The sequence below is a fragment of the Panthera uncia genome, chromosome D4 (genome assembly GCF_023721935.1).
Source record: "Panthera uncia isolate 11264 chromosome D4, Puncia_PCG_1.0, whole genome shotgun sequence".
Taxonomy (NCBI): Eukaryota; Metazoa; Chordata; class Mammalia; order Carnivora; family Felidae; genus Panthera; species Panthera uncia.
The window spans coordinates 82,380,162-82,403,060 of NC_064807.1; the positions used below are offsets into that span (position 1 = coordinate 82,380,162).

General features: G+C 36.0%; 1 protein-coding gene and 1 long non-coding RNA gene across 3 annotated transcripts in view; one reads left to right on the plus strand and one right to left on the minus strand.

Annotated features, from left to right (window-relative positions):
* The window catches only part of PBX3 (PBX homeobox 3), a 220,034-nt gene that overhangs the window by 113,129 nt on the left and 84,006 nt on the right, over nucleotides 1-22,899 (plus strand). The gene's annotated exons all lie outside the window — the stretch shown is intronic.
* Nucleotides 1-22,899, minus strand: part of LOC125927585 (uncharacterized) — a 77,587-nt gene that overhangs the window by 366 nt on the left and 54,322 nt on the right. The gene's annotated exons all lie outside the window — the stretch shown is intronic.

Here is a 22,899-nt window from a genome sequence, read left to right on the forward strand (position 1 = left end):
ACGAGTTCATTATACTGTTGGATATCTGGCATCTTTTACTGAATAATACATTATGGCCATCTTTTCATGTTAGCAAGTGTAGCTCTACGTCATCCTATTTATGTGGCTACATAATATTCCATGATGCCTTTTCCACCAGTTTTATCATGTATTATACATGTGCTGTAATCACAAATATGTCTTTAATTACTTTATACTTTTTTGGAGGGCTTAATTTAAAATATAGCATTATCAGGTGCTTGTGTGGTTAAGCACCCAACACTTGAGTTGGGTTAAGCGCCCAACACTTGAGTTGGGTTCAGGTCATGATCTCATGGTTCATGGGGTTGAGCTCCACATTGAGTTCTGTGCTGGCAGCATAGGGCCTGCTTGGGATTTTCTCTTTACTTCTCTGTCTGCTCTCTGCCCCTTACCCACCTGCATTCTCTCTCAAAAATAAAATAAACACAAAAAAAATGGATGGTATTATCCTCAAATGGAAGTTAAATTCATTCATCTAATTATTATTTATTGAATGTTTACCATATGTTAATCACTGCTTGAGGAACTTAAAATATATCTGCTGCCCTTGTGGAATTTATATTCTAGTGAAAAAACAAGTAACATTATATGACATGTTAAAATAGGTGAATAAAAACAACTCTGCCTAGATTGCAAGAGGAGACCAGAGAAGCAGTCATATTGGCTGTTTTATTAGAGGATGGGTAAAGTTGCCAGAGGCCTCTGTATGTGTCCAGGAAGGTGGAAGATGTATCGTTTTCAGCTTCTATATCTCGTTTCCAGTTAACAGGGTCATGCTTTGTTCTAAAAAGGCAGATATTGTTTGTAACTTTGCTATAATGCAATATATTTCTACTTTAAGAATTTTTAAAATTTCAGAAATGTCAACAGTTACTTCTCTTGAAAATATTTGTATTCGTGCTTCATAGTATTCAGTGCTATACTTTGGTGATTTCCATATGATACCAAAGTACTTAATTTGCTGACTTTATGATTGGGTTCCTAAGTCCTTTGTCTGACTTGAGTTTTCCTCATAATAATTCATCTATAAAGGGGTGAATTGATTTTTATGGCTATCTTAGGTAAACACAAGATAATACCCTCTACATGTAATTACAAAGCAGTTACAGTGGCAAATCTAAGATCTTGTGACATCCATTATAGAGATCTCATAATTTTCCTCAATGATCATTTTTTAAAATATCACCATGAAAGAATTTGAAAGCAAGCTCAAGAAATACAGTTTAACAGTCATACAAGTGACGAATTGTCATCCTAGATTGATGTCTGTGGGACCTTTTACCTGAGATGTGTCCTTGGTCCTACCCAAAGTAGTTTTTTTATTTCTATTTATTTTTTAATGTTTTGTTTTATTTTTGAGAGACAGAGACAGAGCATGAGTGGGGAAGAAGCAGAGAGAGAGGGAGACAAAGAATCTGAAGCAGGCTCCAGGCTCCGAGCCATCAGCACAGAGCCCGACGCGGGGCCCGAACCCACAAACCATGAGATCATGAGCTGAACTGAAGTCGGACGCTTAACCAACTAAGCCACCCAGGCGCCCCCCAAAGTAGCTTTTTTAAAATATCAATTGTTTTGATAGAAAGTTAGAAGACATGGGTAATATTTTCAAGGTATGTGTTACTAGAGGAAATAGCTGTTCAATAATAAAACTAAGACTCCTAAACAAAACAAAATTTAATAACTTCTAATATTGGACCCAAATCAACTGTAATAATGATATTGATTGCCATATTGATGCCTCCTGTGTCCCAGGCACTGTGCCTAGCATCTTGTATGAACTTTCTTATTCAATTTGTGTAAGAACTCTATGAGATAGGTACTGTTATTATACCCGTTTTACAAAGACAACCAAACTGGAGATGTTACATTGATTTTATTAAATTTCTAATCTAAGGCCATACATTTACATTAAAAAAAATAGATTGTGTTCATTTTCTGACCATATTGCAGATTGAGTGTAAGGAAAAACTTTGTCTGGTAGAGAACACTTAAAATGCTGGCTAGAAATAACTTTCTTTCCAAAGCATGATTGTGAACTGGTAGTGAAGTAAGGAGACAGTGGCTAGAAAGAAGGATAGAGAATGAGTCCACAGATATAAGAACTGACATTTGTTCTGGCAGGAATAGAGAGGGTTGGAGGGTGAGGGAATGTCTGCCGATCTTGGTGACCTGGAATGTAGGTTTTCGAGGGCCAGATGCAGCTTAAGAAACAAAATCAGAGATCTTCACATGAAGCCAGAATTCTTAAAAGGTGAGTATTCTGCAAGTGAACTTGCTCTTGGCTCTAGATAGGACGTGCCTGAAAACTCCTAGCCATAACCTACATTCAACTGATTTGAGGATGGAATTCCCATTGCCTTCCTGTCTCAAAAAAATTCCAAGCTGAAAATTTAGTTTGAAGTGAGTTATTCGTGCTCCCAGGCATTTGTAAAATGTGCATCTTCTCTGAAAGAAAGCATTTAGACTTGGATGTCACAGAATTTATGAAGGTGAGTTTTTGAGGGACATGGGTTCACAATTAAAAAAGAAAAAGAAGTACCTGAGTAAAAGAGCCACTGTGATTAAGAGTTAGCAGAAGTATAATACTGCAGAATTAGGCTCACAAAGACTGAAGCTATTTAATATGAACAAATATAACAAATAAAATCACTATGTTTAAAGAATTAAAGAAATTAAAAGAAAATAGGGCACCATTAAAATTAATAAGACAGATGTAGAAAACAAAGAAAATTCGTAGAATAGACATGGCTTAAGGAGAGCATTAGTGAAATAGAAGACAGATACGAAGAAATTACCCAGAATACAGCACAGAGAAGGGATAGAAAATATGAAAGAAAAAAAAAGATTAAGAGGATAAAGTAAGAAAGCCCAACAAACATTCAGTCTATAGTTTCAGAAGTAAAGAATAGAAAGATTGGAGAAGAAGCAATATTCAAAAGATATTTAATTAATAATGTGTCAGAACTGATGAAATATGAACATTCAGATTCAGGTAGCCCAGTGAATTCTAGGGGTAAATGGAAAGACATCGTCACTGACATATGCCACAATAAAACTTTAGAACTGCAAAGATTAAAAAAATTTGAAATCAGCTGGAGGAAAAAGGAACAGTGAATAAACATAGCTAACTTTTCAATAAGACCAGTTCAAGCCAGAAGACAGTGAAATAACTTCAAAGTGCTGAGAACAAATAACTAGAATTGTCAACCTAGAATTGTCTACTCATTGAAAATATCTGGAACATGGGCAAAATAAAGGTGTTTTCAGACATAAAGTTAAAAATGTTCACTACTAATAGAATTCCACCAAAGGAATTTCTAAAAGATATATTTTTTAAAAAGGAAAAAAAATCCCCAGAATGAATGTCTGAAAAATAAGAATAGCGATGGTAATTATAATAAGTATTGACTATATAAAATAATTTTGTGTGTATTATAAAGTTAAGATAGCTTTAACTGGATGTAAGTTGAGAAGATATGATCAGAGTTAAGGCATTGTAAGGTCCTTTTATAAAGGTGTTCATTAGCAAGGAAATACAAATTAAAACAACAGTGAGATATCGTGTACACAACCCCTGATTGGTAAAAAATAAAAAGTCTTACAAAATCAAGTTTTGGTGAAGATGTGGATGAACTGGAAGTTTTATTCACTGGTGATTATGTAAATTGGCATCACCACCTTAGAAAGTATTTGTTGTTGCTTGGCAAAATTTAAGATGGATAGAGTGAGAGCGGAAGGAAGGAAGGAAGGAAGGAAGGAGGAATTAAGTCTTGAAAACTCACGTGTATACCAGAGACCTTTACGAGATTGTTCAGAATATTATTGTAAACTATAGATAAAAACTGGAAACAACTCAAATGTTGATCAATAATAAAATAGATACATAAACTGGGGTTTATGCTGATGATAGAATGCCACACAACAATAACTATGAGTGAACTGTTGCTACATTCAAGAACATAGATGGATATCACACATATTATGTTGAATAAAAGAGGCAAGACGTAAAAGAAAACATACAGTATAATTCCATTTATATAGAGATTCGAAAACAGGAAAATTGGAGCTGTATTGCTAGGGCTGCACGGAGATGACAATAATACCTTTTAAAGTATTTAAAATACTAAATAAAACGAGGAACAGCTTATCACAAAAGTCAGGATAGTGAGCAGAGCTTCAGTAGGGTAGCCTCTGGCTACATGTGTCTATAAGAGTATTTGAAATGCAAGTGCTCAGAATTGAGATGTGCTAGAAGTGTAACATATATTGGATTTCAGAGGCCTTAAAAATAAAAAGAATATATAATACCTCCATAATAGAAATTTATAGTGGTTACATATTATAATGGTAATATTTTGTATATATTTAGTTAAATGAAATACATTAAAATTTAATTTCATCTGTTTTGTTTGGTTTTACATTAAAAAAATGTGGCTTCTAGAAAATTTGAATTCTCTGTGGCTGTCATTACATTCCAATTGGACACAGCTGCTCTAGAGGCTGAGGTCAGAGTTGAGATTGGTACGAGACCAAGGGTTCCTTCTGTGAAGGTGGCAAAGTTATGTTGCCTAGGTGGTGGTTACAAGGGGGTTACTATATAATTATTCATTTACCTGTGTGTCTATATATACACATCTGGTGTGTAAAATGCATATTTCTGTTTATGTGCCTTAAAATTTAAAAAAATGCTTCTAAGATATTGATATTAATAGACCTTATACAGTAATCATTTAAAAAACTGAAGTAGATGGTATAGCCTCCAGAGTAATAAAGGAAGAAAAATGAATGGAAGGGGCAGGAAAAAAAATATATAATTCATTCAGTCCAAAAGAATGCAGGAAAGGAGAAATATAGAAGAAACAGAAGTAGGATAAATATAAGTCATAAAATGAGTTGGGAGACATAATTCCAAATATACCTTATAAAAGGACTTGAAAAGGTTAAAGATTAAAATAGTAAAGAAAAAATATAAAGATTAACCAAGAGTACTAAGCAGGTATCAAACAAACATCTAAACAAGCAAAAAAAACCGACCAACTTATTTATTTATGAGATACACATAATACAAAAGGACACAGAAAGGTTGATGGTAAAAGGATGGAAAAAGATGGACCAAGCGACTATTAACAGAAGGAAAGCTACAATAGCTATATGGTAACAGATAAAATAAACTTGAAGGTCAAAGGGAAAATGCATTTCTAGAGATAAAGAGGGTCACTATATAGATAAATGGTTTACTTTGTCAGGAAAATTGTAACAAGCCGAAAATTATATATGCCTAAGAACATAGCTTCAAAACTATAAAGCAAATATTGGAGAAATAAATTCGGAGTCGATGTGGGAGATTTTAACATATCCCTATGAGGCAATGATAAAACAGACAAAAAAAAAATTCTGTAGGTATATAGTAGAGTTTAAAAAATACAACTAACAAGCTGGACTTTGGAAGTGTAGAGAATATATCCCTAGCAACTGCAGAATACATATTCTTTTCAAGCATACGTAGGAACAATCTTTAAAACTTTGGGGCGCCTGGGTGGCGCAGTCGGTTAAGCGTCCGACTTCAGCCAGGTCACGATCTCGCGGTCCGTGAGTTCGAGCCCCGCGTCAGGCTCTGGGCTGATGGCTCGGAGCCTGGAGCCTGTTTCCGATTCTGTGTCTCCCTCTCTCTCTCTGCCCCTCCCCCGTTCATGCTCTGTCTCTCTCTGTCCCAAAAATAAAAATAAATAAACGTTGAAAAAAAAAAATTAAAAAAAAAAAATTTAAAACTTAATCATGAATCAAGCTTCAACAAATTGAAAAGAAACAACATCACAAGTCCCATATGCTGTTATGATGAAACAAGTGATTAGAAATCAACAAAAAAAATCTAAAAATAAAATAACCCCTACAATATTTAGACATTTAAAAACATTCTAAATCATTCTGCAGTCAAGGAAGAAATTGTAAGGTAAATTGTAAAATTTTAAAACTAATTTGAAATGATAAAGGTACTGCTAGTTATAATAACAAAATGTATGGGATATAACTAAAGCTTTATATTCAACTTTTTAGCTTGAAATGCTTACAAATTTAGAAGAAGGAAAAGGAAAAAAAAAAGAAGGAAAAGAGAGATGAAGCACAAATAAATAATACTGGATTTGAAAAGAAGGATAAAATGTGGCAGAGATTAAAAAGGAAAAAAAAGGACATTTTGTCAATATATTTAACATGTTAGGGAAGTGGAGTATTTTTTTAATTTAATTAATTTTTTACTCAATTTACATACAAGTTAGCGTATAGTGCAACAATGATTTCAGGAGAAGATTCCTTAATGCCCCTTACCCATTTAGCCCATCCCCCCTCCCACAACCCCTCCAGTTACCCTCTGTTCTCCATAGTTAAGAGTCTCCTATGTTTTGTCCCCCTCCCTGTTTTTATATTATTTTTGCTTCCCTTCTCTTATGTTAATCTGTTTTGTATCTTAAAGCCCTCATATGAGTGAAGTCTTTTGATATTTGTCTTGCTATGACTGACTAATTTCGCTTAGCATAATACCCTCTAGTTCCATCCATGTAGTTGCAAATGGCAAGATTTCATTCTTTTTGATTGCCGAGTAATATTCCATTGTATATATAGACCACATCTTCTTTATCCATACATCCATCGATGGATATTTGAGCTCTTTCCATACTTTGGCTATTGTTGATAGTGCTGCTATAAACATGGGGGGTGCATGTGCCCCTTTGAAACAGCATTCCTGTATCCCTTGGTTAAATACCTAGTAGTGCAATTGCTAGGTCATAGGGCAGTTCTATTTTTAATTTTTTGACGAACCTCCATACTGTTTTCCAGAGTGGCTGCAACAGTTTACATTCCCACCAGCAAAAGAGATCCTCTTCTCCATATCCTTGCCAACATCGGTTGTTGCCTGAGTTGTTCATGTTAGCCATTCTGACAGGTGTGAGGTGGTATCTCATTGTGGTATTGATTTCTATTTCCCTGATGATGAATGATGTTGAGCATTTTTTCATGTGTCGGTTGGCCATCTGGGTATCTTCTTTGGAGAGGTGTCTATTCATGTCTTTTGCCCATTTCTTCACTGGATTATTTGTTTTTTGGGTGTTGAGTTTGATAAGTTCTTTACAGATTTTGGATACTAACTCTTTATCAGATATGTCGTTTGCAAATATCTTCTCCCATTCCATCGGTTGCCTTTTAGTTTTGCTGTGAAATGGAATATTAATGGAAATAATACACATTACCAAACCTTACTCAAAATGTAGCAAATGTACACGGTCTTAAAAAATCATTAAATAAATTGAACAAATAGTTTAAATTTTGTTAGAAAACATTAGAACCAGAGGGTTTTTTTTTTAATTTTTATTTTTTAATGTTTATTTATTTTTGAGAGAGACAGAGACAGAGCATGAGCAGGGGAGTGGCAGAGAGAGGGGGAGACACAAATCTGAAGCAAGCTCTGGGCTCTGAGATTTCAGCACAGAGCTGAACATGGGGCTTGAACTGAGAGCCACGAGATCATGACCTGAGCCAAAGTCAGACGCTCAACTGACTGAGCCTCCCAGGTGCCCCAGGACCAGAAGGTTTTGTGAGTTCTGAACATTCAAGAAAGGTATAATTTCAGTCTTTTACAAAGTATACACTGTTGCAAACAGAAGTATACTCTTCAACTAATTATATAACACTAATATTGAAAGAGGTTGGTATCAGTGTAAGAAAGAAAAATGATAGGGCAGTCTCATTCATAAACAAAGGTGGAAAAACTCTAAACAAAATACTACATTACCAAACAGAGTCTTGTGCACAGATACGTACTATATCAAGACCAGTTTCAGCTTACATCATTCATGCAAGATTGGGTTATCATTAGAAACATCAGTAAAGATACAGGACTTGGACAACACTGTCAACCAACCTGACTTAATTGACATTTTCTTCTACTCAGTAACAGCAGTATGTGTTCAAGTACACATGGAATACTCACCAAGAAAGGATGCATAAAATGAATGTCAACTGAAAATTCTGAATGTTGGCAAGAATATGGAGCAACAGAAACTCTCATGTTGTTAGTAGGAATATAAATTGGCACAACATTGGAAAATAACTTGGCAGTATCTTGTAAAGTTGAAGATTGGCACACACTATAAACTAGCAGCTCCATTCTTAGGTATATGTTCTAGAGAAAAGCTTACACATGTGTATCTAGAGACATGTACAGTTGACCCTTGAACAGCACAGGGATTAGGGGCAACAATGACTGAAGCCATTTATACCTTTTGACTCTCCCAAAATTTAACTAATAGCCTATTGACCAGAATCCTTACTAATAACATGAGCAGTCAACTAACACATATTTTGTATGTTATAAGTATCATACGCTGTATTCTTACAATAACGTAAGCTAGAGAAAACAAAACATTATTAAGAAAATCATAAGAGAAAATACATTTACACTACTGTACTATAAAAAAGCCATGCATAATTTGACCCCCACAGTTCGAACGTGTGTTGTTCAAAGGTCAAACGTATTTGAATGTCCGTAGCAGCTTTGTTTCTAATAGAAGAGGGGGAAGTAACTCCCCTCAAGTCCATCAATTGCTTAATGTATAAATAAGTTGTTTTACATTCATTCAGTTATATATATAATGCAGTTGTGCCATAATATAGATGGCAACTGACAGGAGACTTTTGCTTCTGGCTATAACTAAGACACATATGTATCTCTCTGGCCCATGCGTTAGTTTCTCTCTGGGGTACATAGAACTCCTAGGTTCTAGTGTGTTCGCATTTAGAAAGTAGTGCTAAATTTCCCTTCAGAAGAGTAACTAACCCATTTGCATTTTTCCCACTCTTCTCATTTTTAAGTGCATATTTTTGTTTTATAATTGGGATCACTTATTTTTACAATATTGTGGGGTTTTTTTCTCATGAGTACTACAATGTAAACACTTTTCATGTTAGCATTTAAAAAAATAATTTTATTGACTTCATAATATTTTGTTGAGTGACTATATTGTTGCTTACTTAACCATTCTATATTTATATGTTTTGTGTCTATCTGTGAAGACTTTGGTGAGGATGGGGTCAGTTCATAGACATCAACTATTTGAAAGATTATTATATAATGAGAAAAGGAGCCTTTTTATATTTACAGTGAGCAGAATTAAACTTGGTGAGCTATAGGAAACAGATGGGGCTGAACCAGAATAAGGACTGATACCCACTATCAGCAAAACTAGAGAGATGTTTTTGGAGCTAATGAGAACTCCTACACCAGCTAAAGGTGGGTAGAACCGCTTGGTAGAAATAGGAAGCTTCAAGTATTTACTTGAAGGATTGGGTTTCATGGCATTCCAACCCTGAATTTAGTATGCCCATGTTATACCTCAAGTTGAAGGCAGATCCTGTTGGCCTTCCTTAAAAACACTTCTGGGGCGCCTGGGTGGCTCAGTCGGTTAAGCATCTGACTTTGGCTCAGGTCATGATTTCACAGTTCGGGGGTTCAAGCCCTGTGTCTAGCTCTGTGCTGACAGCTCAGAGCCTAGAGCCTGCATCAGATTCTGTGTCTTCTTCTCTCTCTGCCCCTCCCCTGCTTGCACTCTGTCTCTCTCTCTGTCTCTCAAAAATAAACATTGAAAAAAAAAAAACCAAACATTTCTTACATCTGTCCTTTTCTTTTTGGTCTCAGAATCTCCCATCATCTTTTGCCTGAATTACTGCAGTAACCTCCTAACCAGAACTCTTGATTCTAATTCTTGGTTCAATCTTGTTAATATTCTGCTGCCAGATTGTTTTGCAATAGAAAGGCCTATGATACTGTATGTCATGATACTCAAACCTTTAATTATTCCCTATTGCCTCTAAGGTAACGCTCAGATTTTTTAACCTGCAATTCTTGGCTGCTGATAAATTGGACCTCCATTCTTTTATTCATTCAACCACCATTTATTGAGCACTAACTCTTTGCCAAGGACTATGTTAGATGCTGGTAAATAGATGAATAAGATAAATCACTATGCCCAATAAGAGTAAGTTCCAAAGATCTGGGAAGGTGGGCTTGGAACAAGTTTTTGTTTGTTTGTTCATTTATTTTAAAGGAGAAGTAAAGGGTTTTTGAAGAAAAACTCATTTAGAAGACTGCTAACCTGGTTTAGAGACTCAGAGAAAGCTTGGCTTCTACCACTCCCCTGGAAGAACTTTCTGTCCTAGTGAGACTGGCCTGTTTTCTTTGTTTTAGTACACTTGGTTAATTTCTGCCTCCTGGTGTAGTTTTTTATTTCTAATACGAAAAATGTTCATACCATCTCCCATACTGTACTTTCAAGGTAGGTCACATTCCATAGCTTCCTCTACTCAGTGTGCTATGTATCTCCCTTCAGATCCGTACCTTATCTGAATCAGGAAACTTCTTTTTGCTTCTCTCACTTGTCTTTTTTTATGTGCTCATTATTTATTGATAGTGTTTATTTCAGAATGTAGTTAAAGAAGACAATGATAGGAGCCCCTGGGTGGCTCAGTTGGTTAAGGGTCCAACATTGACTAGGTCATGATCTCATGGTCTGTGGGTTCGAGCCCTGTGTCCAGCTCTGTGCTGACACACACACACACACAGCCTGCTTGAGATTCTCTCTCTTCCTCTCTCTCTGCCCCTCCCCAACTCACATACGTTCTCATGCACTCTCTCTCTCTCTCAAAATAAATAAATAAATAAGCTTTAAAAAAATTCGATTTTGGGCACCTGGGGGCTCCGTCTTTGGCTCTGACTGATGATTTTGCAGTTCTTGAGTTCGAGCCCCATATGGGGCTCTGTGCTGACAGTTCAGAACCTGGTGCCTGCTTGGCATTCTGTCTCTCTCTCTCTCTCTGTCTCAAAAATAAATAAACATTAAAGTTATTTTTTTAAACACAATGATATTGTTTCCTAATCTGTATTGCAACTACATTATATTTAAACTCGGAGTTATTTTATTCCTTACATATGCATATTTGTCTTTCTAGTGAGATTATGAACAGCTTGAAGACATGTCATGTCTTACGTATTTCTCTGCCCCCCAGGGACTTGTGTACAGGTCCTACCGACTATCATATAGTAAGGTTTTAATAAACATGTGTTGAACGAGTACATATTGCCTTCATAAACTAAATAATCCGGAGCTGTAATAATTGAACCTCCCATACTTGACCCTGAAAGAATCATGTCTCATCATAAAGTAAGCCTTCTCTGATTTTCACCCCATCCCCCACCTGTTTTAGGCAAATGATTTTTGTGTTGCAATTACAGCTAGATAGGACTTTCCAACACTTTTTCTAGGACTTGCGGGGCTGTAAGTCATCGTAGTATCTTCTGCCACACCAGATGGCATTACCTCTTCAGAGTGTGTATGTCAAGGAGCTACATAAATGTGTTAAAACATAGAGAAATTAAGCTATATGTGTAAGTGTGGCCCATAAAATCTCTCCTTTTCTCAGTTTTCTCTTTACTAATGTATTCTTTTATATCTCCCCTGCTATAAAAGTGGAATCTTTTATTCCCATCTTCTACTTTTGTATATCATGCTCCATAACACTTGTAAAATTTGGACCCGTCTTTCCGTTTCCACATCACAGTTCTCGTGGTGGCCTTAGCTACGTTACATTTGAGCTTCTCTGTCGTCATTGTTAACATCATCATCAAGAGCAAAGACGACTGAACACTTACCGTGTGCAGGGAATGGCACTGAGCACTTGGGCAGTTTGTTGTCTTACCCAGTTCACCCTCAATTTGACTAGATCTGAAAATGGCTCTTCATTGTTTGCTTTCTTTCCATTCCCACCAATGCTTTGGTTAATAAACTGTCTTGCTTAGAGTTCATCATCATACTCAAGTGCAGCTGACTAGTTAGCAGCTTTATATTCCATTCAGTGGTGATGGTTGTTTCTTGGTAGCGGGTGGAATAAGTGAAAAGCACAAGGGAAAGTGGGCGACCATAGTAACTCTTTACTGCTTTTGCCACCATTGTGGCAAATTGTTTGTGATTTGTGGAAATGGACTCTCTTTTATCAATGGTTGACTATCAGTTCCTTTTTCTGGAGAGAAGTCATTAGTTAACGCAGCTCAAGGATTTGTCTGAGAAGAGCAGCACATCAGTTAGAATGCTAATTCACTCAACTGGCAGCAAGCACAGTGAAATGACAGCTTGGAGGGGGGTAAGAGGAGTGTCTGAAAATGGCAGCAGATTGGTATTTCGAAAGGGGAGGGAAATTTCATAATGATGAATAAGAAAGATGACATTTGGTGCTCACATTTAACTTGCATTGGATGTCCATATAAGGGTCAGTATGCATAACCTCTCTTGATTAGGCCTCCGGCTGCCCAGCAGCTGACTGGGTGTATACCCTTCAGACTGTAACCAAAAGAAGGCCTAGATAATTAGGCCAAGTTGAACTGCAGGAGGTAGCCAGCTTCTCTGCTGCCTTTTGTATATTCATGACCCAGCTTGATTGATGGAAGGACAGTGTTTGGTGACACTGTCATTTGCAAGTTGAAAGGTAGACTACGGGCTGGAGCCAAGATCAGATGTGCTTTAAAGAGTCTGCAATAAACTCATTTGGATGCTGATGATGTTCACATATGCATTTCTTTGTTTCTTACTGTTTCTCATGGACATCTGTTAATTTGTAGAAATTAGCTTGGCTGTTTTCAGTTAAAACCCCACACTAAGTTACAGGATAGTTTTGTTTCAAAAGTTGTACAAAGTTGCTAGTGATACAATGTGTGATGTGGTTCTCAGATGTTTTTATGTGGTATTTTCACTTTTTCCTTATGTAGCAATTTTAACTATATTTCTTGAATTGGTGTGCATCACTAGAAGCACGTGACTCTTTTCCAGGAAAAAGTTAAATGGAATTTTTTCACGTATTTCACATATTTCAGAAAGCTCAAGCGCTGATGTCAAAAAGTTTTCCAGAGAATATTGCTTTTGTAAGGAAATCTCTCTTTATCACATATATATGAATGTCTGAGATTCCCTTTTAATATTATAGTTCTTAAAACGGGTCTTTCATTCATTCTGAAACTCTTCTGTTTACTCAAAGAGTTGATTAATTTTAGACTTGTGGCAAATGAGTTGAAAATACTATAAAGAAGTTAGAATCCTAAAACAGAAACATGAGGTTAACCTAAGGAGCCTCTTCAAAATGTAGGACCTAAGTTGCCATAAACTATTACAATAATAAATACCAGATTACGTTAATTAAAAGGATGCGAAGAAAGGGAAGGAAAGACTGAAAAGGCTTTTTGATGTACCTGTTTCATAAATACTAAGCTACTACTTAAATAGATCCTTTGAGAAATCCCACATGGCTGTGAACACTGGTTACTCTTATCAATAGTACTTTTCAATACTTTTATTATTACACTGAGGCTTTTGGAAGATGGTATTGTTCTGGTATAGCGAAATGATCGTCAACCTGAAAATGATTTGGATACTTTGTCTGAAAAATCTTCGGTTGTGTATTTTAGATATGTTACCTGTCTTCTGTCAGTTACCATAACTTCAGGTAATATACGTAACAGCTTTTTTTCGCTATCAAGTGCTGTCTAAATAGAAGTAGTAGTAGCAGCAGCAGCAGACGTAGCACCTATCGTTGTTGTTGCCATTATTATTATTAACAGTTAATCAAAGGTTATTGCAACAGATAGAACACTTGTAACAGATAAAGCAGCCCTCCTATTACATTTTTGTCAACTGAATGTGAGAGATCAGGTATGAAACTTTTCTTATAAAAACAAAATAGGAAAGAAAGACTTTACAAGGTCTTTCAGCTATTTTCCATATTAATTTTCTGACTTTGCTCCTCCCCACCAGATGCTAGAAAAGGCAGTGTTCCCCAACTGACACTAATGTTTTCCTAAAGAACGTTCTGGAGGATGTCGAAAACACACTCTGATCACTACAGAAATCATGCAGACTCCTTCTAAAGTTATTTCAGTCTTAACTGACATTTGAGATAAACATCTGAAATGTAGTATCCTAAATCTGTCTGTATAGTATTCAGAAATTCTTTGCTGTAATTTTTGGTAATTATTTCTAAATCAAAGTTATGTTTTAGTGGAAAAAGTATTAATATCTCCAGAATGTTAATGAAAATGTCATTTTCCTCACTTAAATCACATCTGATTTTCATCCAGTTTTCAAATACTGGATTTTCTTTTAGATTTTTCTTATTAGAAATTTAAAGCAAGGTATTTTTTTTTCTGTGAAATATGATAGGAATAAAAAACTGTCTTACTGAATGGAGACAGTCCAGGATTTTTAAAAAAGAGAGCTGTACCTTCTTAAACTGAATTTAAATGTATTGTGTATTTTTCTGCTACAGAGCCATGTTCTTAATGTGTTAGTTACTATTCTTCTCATTAAGTCTTTTCAAAAATATAAAGGTGTCACTTTGTCAGGAAAGTCTGGGTCTTTCCAGTGATAAAATAAACTTGACACTTGTTCCATGAAGGCATCTTCTCCCTGCTTATCAGCTCTTCAATTTATGGCTGTGCTTTGAAATTTGTGCCTGTGACTCCCATCTTTGTATTTACTCCAATTAACACATAAACCCTAATTAGCCAGATCAAGGGACTTGGGAGTCCATAAATGGAAAGTGACATGGCAGAGCTTGGCAGCTGGCATCAAGGCAAGGTGACAAAAATAGGGAAGTATCAATTAGATGACATTGATGGTAAAGCTCTGTGTTGGGACGATAGATTTTAACAGTTCTGTGTTGCTGACTGCTGACTCTAGGGCAAGGATGTAGAAATCAGTTAGTAAAATGACAGCTAAGTTCAAGTACCGAACTTTAGGTAAATGCAAAACACAATAATAATAAAACCTGCACACCATTTTAATTTGATTTTATACCATTATCAGTTGCAATAAATTATATATTTCTTCCAAAATCAATTTTTGTGAATTTCCCTGTAGGGTGACTTAGTTTCCAAATTTTGAAATTATGCCATAAATGTATAGCATTCTTATCTGAGTAGGAATGCAAGAGTCCTGAATTATCCATCCTTAGGAGTCTTACTTTCTCCTACTCTTAAATTTTTTTCAGGAAGAGGTGGTCCAAATGGGTGGATCTGGGAATATCCATGATCACTGTTCAATATTAACTTAAGATCCAGACTGCAGTTTTAGATTACACATAATTCAACAGTGAAAAAAAAATTAGCACTTTGTAAACATTATTCCAGTTTTAGAAATCTAATGTTACAAAAAGAGACCTTTGTCTCAGTTGAGGAGTGTTATCAGGCTTTGTGCATCTCTCATTACTTTAGAGAGTAATGGAAGTTAAATATACAAGAACTGGGGTGCTTCTCTAGTTTTGTGGTTTCAGCTATCTGGTTTCTAACATTGGTCTTTTCTTCAAGTGGGTGGCTGGGTATTTGTAAGAAGGTTCTGGAGGGTACTGGAAACACTTTGTGATCAGTACAGAAATCAGGCATGCCCTTTAAATCTGTTGGGATCAAAGAAGATAAGATTTATTTATTTTTCTTTTAAGAATTGGTCCAAATGATAATTTGAATGTATGTGATCTATTAGACATTAGACAGTAGAGAGCATATATATTTAGGTTCTTTTTTTTAATTTTGGATAGCCAGTGACTCTGTAGGCTTAGTTGGTATTTTGCTTGAATGTAGAGATGGGTCTGTAGCTATTCAAGTGGTTGCTTGTATGCTTAGACTTTTAAACTGTGAAGTTTTAGTTGTCATGTACCCCTGTTTCAAGTACTGCAGAAAATGGGAGAAGAACTCTTATTTGAAAAGTCACTGTTCTAGAGGAGTATTTGAAACATTAGAAATCTGCCAGAAGGTCTATTAACATAAATGTTTAACTCAGACACACAAACATGTACCGAAATGAAAATGTTTCATGCATTAATTTGCTGCAGAAGGAACTAACATAACAATTAGAACAACATTCTGCCTACTTAGACTTCAATTTCCTAGGGCAGTGATAATACATAGTGTTGATGTAGTTTAAGTCTTTTAGCATATACAATAGTTTATTCTGTTGTTAAAATGAATTCTTCTGTTTTAAACCATTCAAACACAGTAAACCCTAGATAACTGGAAAGAAGCATTAGGAGTATAATTTCTAGACTAAGATTTGGAAGTTCTCTCATCAGCTCAGGGCTTATTAGAAAAACTTGGAGACCATTTCTTTCCTAGCTCTGCAAAGGAATGATGTCTGTATTTTGTGATTGTGAAAATACCAGATGCTGTCATAAAAGCAGGGAACCCAACTAATACAAAAGTAATCTATATGAGACTGTTTTATTTGCTTGCCATTTTCAGTCATTACTGTCAGCAGTATTTTGTGGCTGAGCTGGTAACCTGCCTTATAAGGAATACCCTAGCAGTGACCAAATATGTGCTGTATAGCTTTTTTTATACCAATGAGAAAAAATGAGACTTTGGAAATCAGATGGTTTCCATCCTGCTTGTGTAGCCAATACATTGACTTCTTTTTTCTTTTTTTTTTCTTTCTTCTTCTTCTTTTTTTTTTTTTTTTTTTTTTTTTTTTTTTTTTTTTTTTTTTTTTTTAGCATGCTGATCCCAGTTGCATGGTCATATGTTGTAAACCACATGGAACTATTTCAAACTGTGATGGGGGAAAGTAGCAACTGCAAACATTCCTCCTTGAAGCAAGTGGTTGTCCTAAACTGAGCACTGTAGAATAAAAATGGAAACATAAAAATAGCAGTTGGAAAGATAAAACAGCATTTATAGTACTAATAAAACCGTTGTGGCTTCCACAGGAAAACATGCTTTGTAACCTAATGCTTACCTGAAAGGACTGTCGAGTTTCTGAGAGTTATAGCTGTTTTTGTAAGAGAAGCACAGAGATTTGCTTGAGGGCTGAGTGATAGATTCGCCTGCCTGAAGCATCCCAGTGTGTTTATACATGGCTTGTATGGCAGCTTTCATAAGACATTTACCCCATGATTTGCGATGAGCTTATGTGTGAATAATTAATGGCAATTAATCCTTAATTACAGTAATTAGGCAAGTCACAGGAAATTAAGCTGCAGCTGGAGAAGACCATGCCTGGGAAGAGAGGATTGGGGGCTGTGTGAATGTGCCATTTACTGACAGCATTACTAGGATGCACAGTATTCAGCAGCTTTGGCATTTCTATTGGCAGCCTTGGGTAGGACAAGAGTGCTCTGCATTAGAAGCAATCTATAGTTGTCTACAAGAGTTTTAAGTTCAAGTGCCAAAATGTTGTGTTGCATATGGTGATTATCTAAGTTTATTGGTTGCTATAACTCAAATGACTGTAATTGTTTTTGGCTTGATAACAGTGACATTAGAACCAGGAGCTTTTATGTATTCATAGGTTCTGTTGGCATGAAACATGATGCAACTTTTAGAAACAATTCATCCAGGTTTGCAATTATGAAATAGATAATGTAATTGTCTAGAAATTAACTGAGAAAATTTCAATCAGGAACAACAGCAGAACATACAGTATCTTGGTTGAGAAGTTAATTACTTTATTACTAGTTGCCTTTCCCAGTTAAGCATGGTGGTACACAGTGTTCAGGAAGCCTTTACTGAATTGAATATATCCTCCAAATGTAAAAATACCTCAAATTATAAAAACTAAATCATTCACATGAAATGCCAACAAACTTAATGCTTAAGAACCTACAAGGTGTATTTTAGAAACAAACAGAGCATTCATTTGATTAGAGGGCAGCACTGCCCTACAAACCCCTGGGGAGAGATGGTCATAGTTCCCCTTTGGGAGTACTGAACTTCTTCCATTACCTATGTGGAATTTAAAAATCATATGGCCACTGTATACCTAGGTAAAAAGCATGTAGAGAAGCCCCAATGTATTTTTCATAATTTAATACAAACTTGAACATGAGAAAAGCATCTTTATCTGCCCAGTGAGTAGTATTGCCTATCATTCGTTTCTCTCTTTGAACTTCAGGGCACAACTGAAGTTGGGCCCATGTTATTAGCTGGGGCCCCGTATTAAACTTTCCAAACTATTAATCTGTTACAGTTATTATACAGCTATTATGATAGCTAGAGTACTCCTAGTACCACAAAACCATTGGGGAAAGGATGCCCTTGGCAGATAGTCTAAAGTAGATTAAAAAAAACACACACACACACATTTTTTTTTTAACAGTCTATCTAATTTAGTTGGAGACATTTGTAAAGGCTCACCTTTTACACTAAAAAGGAAATTTAGGGATTTTTTCCACTCTAATTTGTGATCAGAAATACTTGGTGCAGTAGGCTCTTTGGTTATTAAATGTTAAATATACAAAGCCTCATCTTTTCTTCTAAGACCACTGATGGAGAGTGAAGTTATGTGAACATATATAGATTATTGCCTTCTGTACTTCTGCTTCATTTTAAAGAGGAAGTGAGTCACAATATCCTAATAATGGTCTTGATTTTATAAATGATTTTTCCCCTTGAAATAAGCAACACATTCATTTTAATATGTAGAATCGGTTTGCTAGCAGGGCGACAGTTTAAAAAGGCTTCCAACTGTGACACAAGTGCAACCATATTGCTTCCTATTACTCGCTAAGGTAGTTGTTTAGAAGAGAGAATGTTCTCCCTGGAAATGTTTAAAGTGCTGTAATTTTATTTAGGATAATGAGGATTTATAACCATTTTGCCATATGAAAACCTGCCTTTAGACAGAGTGAAATAGGCTGTTTTGGTTATTGAATGTTCTTAACTCTAGGGTGTATGTGTGTGTGAGTGTGTGTGTGTCTTACAGCAGTAAGTGTTTACCTTGGGGATTATGCTGGTTTATTCTATATGTTGACCTGTGTTGCATATTAAAATATTAAGTGATATAGTTCAAGTTTGGTCCATGTAAATGTTTACATTTCTTTGTGCATGCAATTTCTTTGTATTGGAACATAACTAAATAGAAAGTCTTTGTTCTTATTTATGCAAATAATTTTAACAGTGACTGCTGGGTATCCTTGGGGCCCTGAGTCTTTATGTAACTTTGCTCATATAAGTTGTACTAGAGGAAGTTATTTTGAGTGATGGTCAGGTAGATAGTGCACAGGGAGATAGTTTTGAGAGAAAAGTGCATAGCAGGATCTGTGTTTTTAACATTAAGTGTGACATTAATGTAGTGTGTATTATCATTAAAAATTAACCTGGTAAATATAAATTTGACTTATATTATCAATACTGTATTCTGTATCACCGTCTCAAAACCCACTGTGGAACAGTTTATGTAGGCCTCTGTGTCTGATATGGGAGGGGAAGAAAGGAACCAGAACAGTTAGAGATTTTTATCAGGTTTTTATCTCCTCACTGAAAATCTTAGCTCTCAAAACATTTCTAATTTCCCTCATTTGAAGGTTCAAACAGTTTCAAATTACTGCCCATGGATTGTTCTTGACATCCCGAATGGTAAATTTGAGCTGTGGAAATGCTGGAATGTGTTTTTGTGCTTTTCCTGAACAAGGGAATTCAACGGGTAAATTACAGTCATTTACTGGGAGTGTAATTTACTGAGAGCCTTTAGGCAAATGCAGGAGAAAGGACAGCAGCAGAACGGAAAAAACAGCATAAAAACTGTTTTGTGTATTTTTTCCCTTTTCTCATTAAGTATTTATTCACATAAGAGTTTTATGAATTAATGGATGGTCCCACAATTAAGACAGATAACCTTTATTCATTTTCACTTCTGATAGATCCAGTATTTGAAAGTGATTGCTATGTGAAAATTATAACCTGAACCACATTTCTGAAATTCTACTAGTTTATTTTGCATTTAAATCTGTGTTTATCTTACTGAGAATTATAAAGTGATCTGTTGCTCTGTCTTCAGAATGATTACATATTTCACTAATTTAGATTGTCACAATGGCAGCCATTCAAATAATAAAAGTTCTAAATTTTCTTAGTGGACAAATTAGTGAAAACACATTTCATACTTTGGTCTTGAAAAGTATTATTCTACTTTTGTCACATGCTACAGATGAATCTTATTTTGAAAAGAAAAAGACTCAGACCGTTTTGGTTGTCTGCAGAGTTTTAAAGCAACACAAAATAACCAAGCCATTTTATTAAAGGTTAAAGAGAAATTTTATGAAATTATCAACTAATTCTTTTTAATATAAGTATATAAACATCTGTGGCAATTCTTATAAACAGTTCTGACCAATTCCTTTCATGAAAAGCAGTGTGCTCTGTAGTAATTGCTAAGCAAACAGAAAGCTGTGTTGCAAAGTGGTTTTGTATAGCATATTGTAATTTGACACTTAAGTTGTGCCCTGCATTACCCTGTGTCATAATTGATGGCTAAAGAAAAGCACACGCTATGCTAATCATTTGTTAGAATAGCTTGTTAAATTGTGGTTGCCAATTTTAAATAAACTATGGAATGTCTGTATTTTAAGGTTTTGTAGTCTACAGTTTTAAACAGTCATTTTGAAGCTGTTTTTTAACTTTCTGTTGCATATGCACAATTCTGCCTTTGCACACAAGGTCAGCATGTTCGCCAATTTAATAGCATATTATCAAGAACAAAATCAATGAGCTGCGGGTTTCACACCAGTATCTCAAGGGACTTTTCTGTTTATACTTCCTTGTACTGACTCTAAATTTGGTGTCCTTTTAAAAACATCAAGATTGACATTGTAATACCTATTTTAAGTTCTTAAAAGTAAAAATAAAAAGTTCCAGAATTAGAAAGTTAAGGGTGAATTAGAACATAAGGGTGAATTTATCTTCTATTTACCAAACATAGTGACTGGACGTAAAGCATCATATGTTAATATAGAAGTTATTAACTACAGAATGCCAAAAAGAATTTTAGTGCAGTAAAATAAGATTCCGGAGATAAGATTACTGTGCATCATCAGTTTGTGAGTTCTCATTTTTTAAATGCAGGAGCTTTTACTTAAATACGTGATGAGTCAGTTATGGCATATAAAGAGAGAGGAGTCCAAATGTGGTGAGAACATTGGCTTAGAATGGAGAGTAGTAAACCTCTACTACCTCTAGAAGAAGAGCTGAAGTATCATGAAGGAATATATACATTTAGACATAAAAGAAATGTTACTTCTGTGGAGAAAAATGATATAATGTGCAGAGAAGTATTATTCATTTTTAGGAGATTAAAAATGACTTGAATATAATACCTTTAATTTGTCATAATGGCCCGACTGGCTGCTTCCTGTCTAAAGTAAACCTTTTGATCGGTGTCCATTTTGATCTCTTTGCCGTGTACTACATTGAATGGTTAAAGGTATGATTTTCAGTTATTGTACACATCCCTAATTAAGCCAGTAAAGACATGCATATGGATTTAGCTCTCAATCATTTAACAGCCAAATACGTAAAAGTAAAGGTTATTCTGTGGCCTACAACTGACCCCTTTGTGTGAAGGAATTTCTTGAGAACATTCAGGATTAAGTCACTCTGTTGTGTAAGAGGTGGCACACGTGCCTTACAAAAACACTCTCCCTTGATGGCATTATTTGAGAGGTAGATTTGATATTCCAATATTGTTCTTGTTGTATCTTACCAACACCTAACACACCTGCAAGATGAAATTTACAATAGTTTTGTTGAAGGATTTTGGGGTCTGTTTTGTAATGTATTTCATCCTCTGCTAAACAGTGTAAAAACTAAATACTAGGAAAGTTACAGAAACACTTAAAGCAACTGGTAATTTGTTCAAAAATTTGTAATGCCCTGCTTCTGTAACTGAAATTAAGTAACTAAATGTGTACATTTGAGATGTTAAGTTCTTAATTTTTAAAATAATTTTTGTAGGAGGCCAATATACTAAAAGATATAGCAAGATTTAGTCCTAATTTAGGTCAGACAGCATAAGGCTTGGGAAGTCACATTCTCTGCTTCTTTGGTGAAGAAGACATCCAACATGAGATACTTTGGATGATTATGACTATTGAGTAAAAAATATTTTTAAAGTTTTTTTTTGGTGTAAAATGTACTTTTGCAAGTTTACTGTTTATTTTAACCTTGAAGTACTTTCTCCCACGTCAGGTTATGGAAAGAAAAACAGTGACCACAAACTACAAGAAAATGTCCTTGACATAGTTTGATTGGAGGTGGAACAGCAGTAATACAAATTGGGCGCCTTACTGAAGGGTTCGTGAGCATCCCCAGGGTCATCGGCCTTAATTTCTGTTAAGTGTGGCGTCGCCCACGATTACCCGTGGTTTCTGGGGAGTAACTCACTGACCCGTGGAGAGGTGTCTCCGGTCCTGGCCTCTTCCTCCCTGGCTGTGGGTTGTTGAAAGGCGTCTGCACGCGCGCCGAGTAGGTGCGCGTTGCACACGCACCGGCCGAGCCAAGGCTCTTTTGGCTGTGCGCACACGCAGCAGCCTCACTCTTTTCCTCAAGTCCGAGTTTTGCATAAAGATGTGTTAGGAATCTCCTTTCTAAAGATTCTAGAAAGATAAATAGTGGATGTGTGGGAGCTCAGTGTAAGCCCAAATTTTCTTTCCTTAGTAGTTGTTTGTTCTCAATCACCTTGATGAAACAATCTTGAAGCCGCTCCGCTTTCCGTGGCGTTTGGAAGGAGTCCCTGACAGGCTGATTTTCCACCCCTGTTGTGATGCTGCTTTCTCTAGTTAATATTCCTGTGTAAGTGTCGCACAAAAGTAAACCCAAAGAGCCCGCACAGGACACGGAGGCTGCTCCATTTACATTAATTATGCAGTCAGGGCGGTCAGAATTCGCTGTCAGCCCGAGGGGCGGGGGCGCGCAACAGCGGGAGCGGGAGCGGGCCGGCCCCGGGGCCTCCCGGCGCGGCCGCGGGAGGGGGAGCCGGGATCGCCGCGGGCCGCGGGGCCGTCGCTCGGCGCCGCGGAGAACAA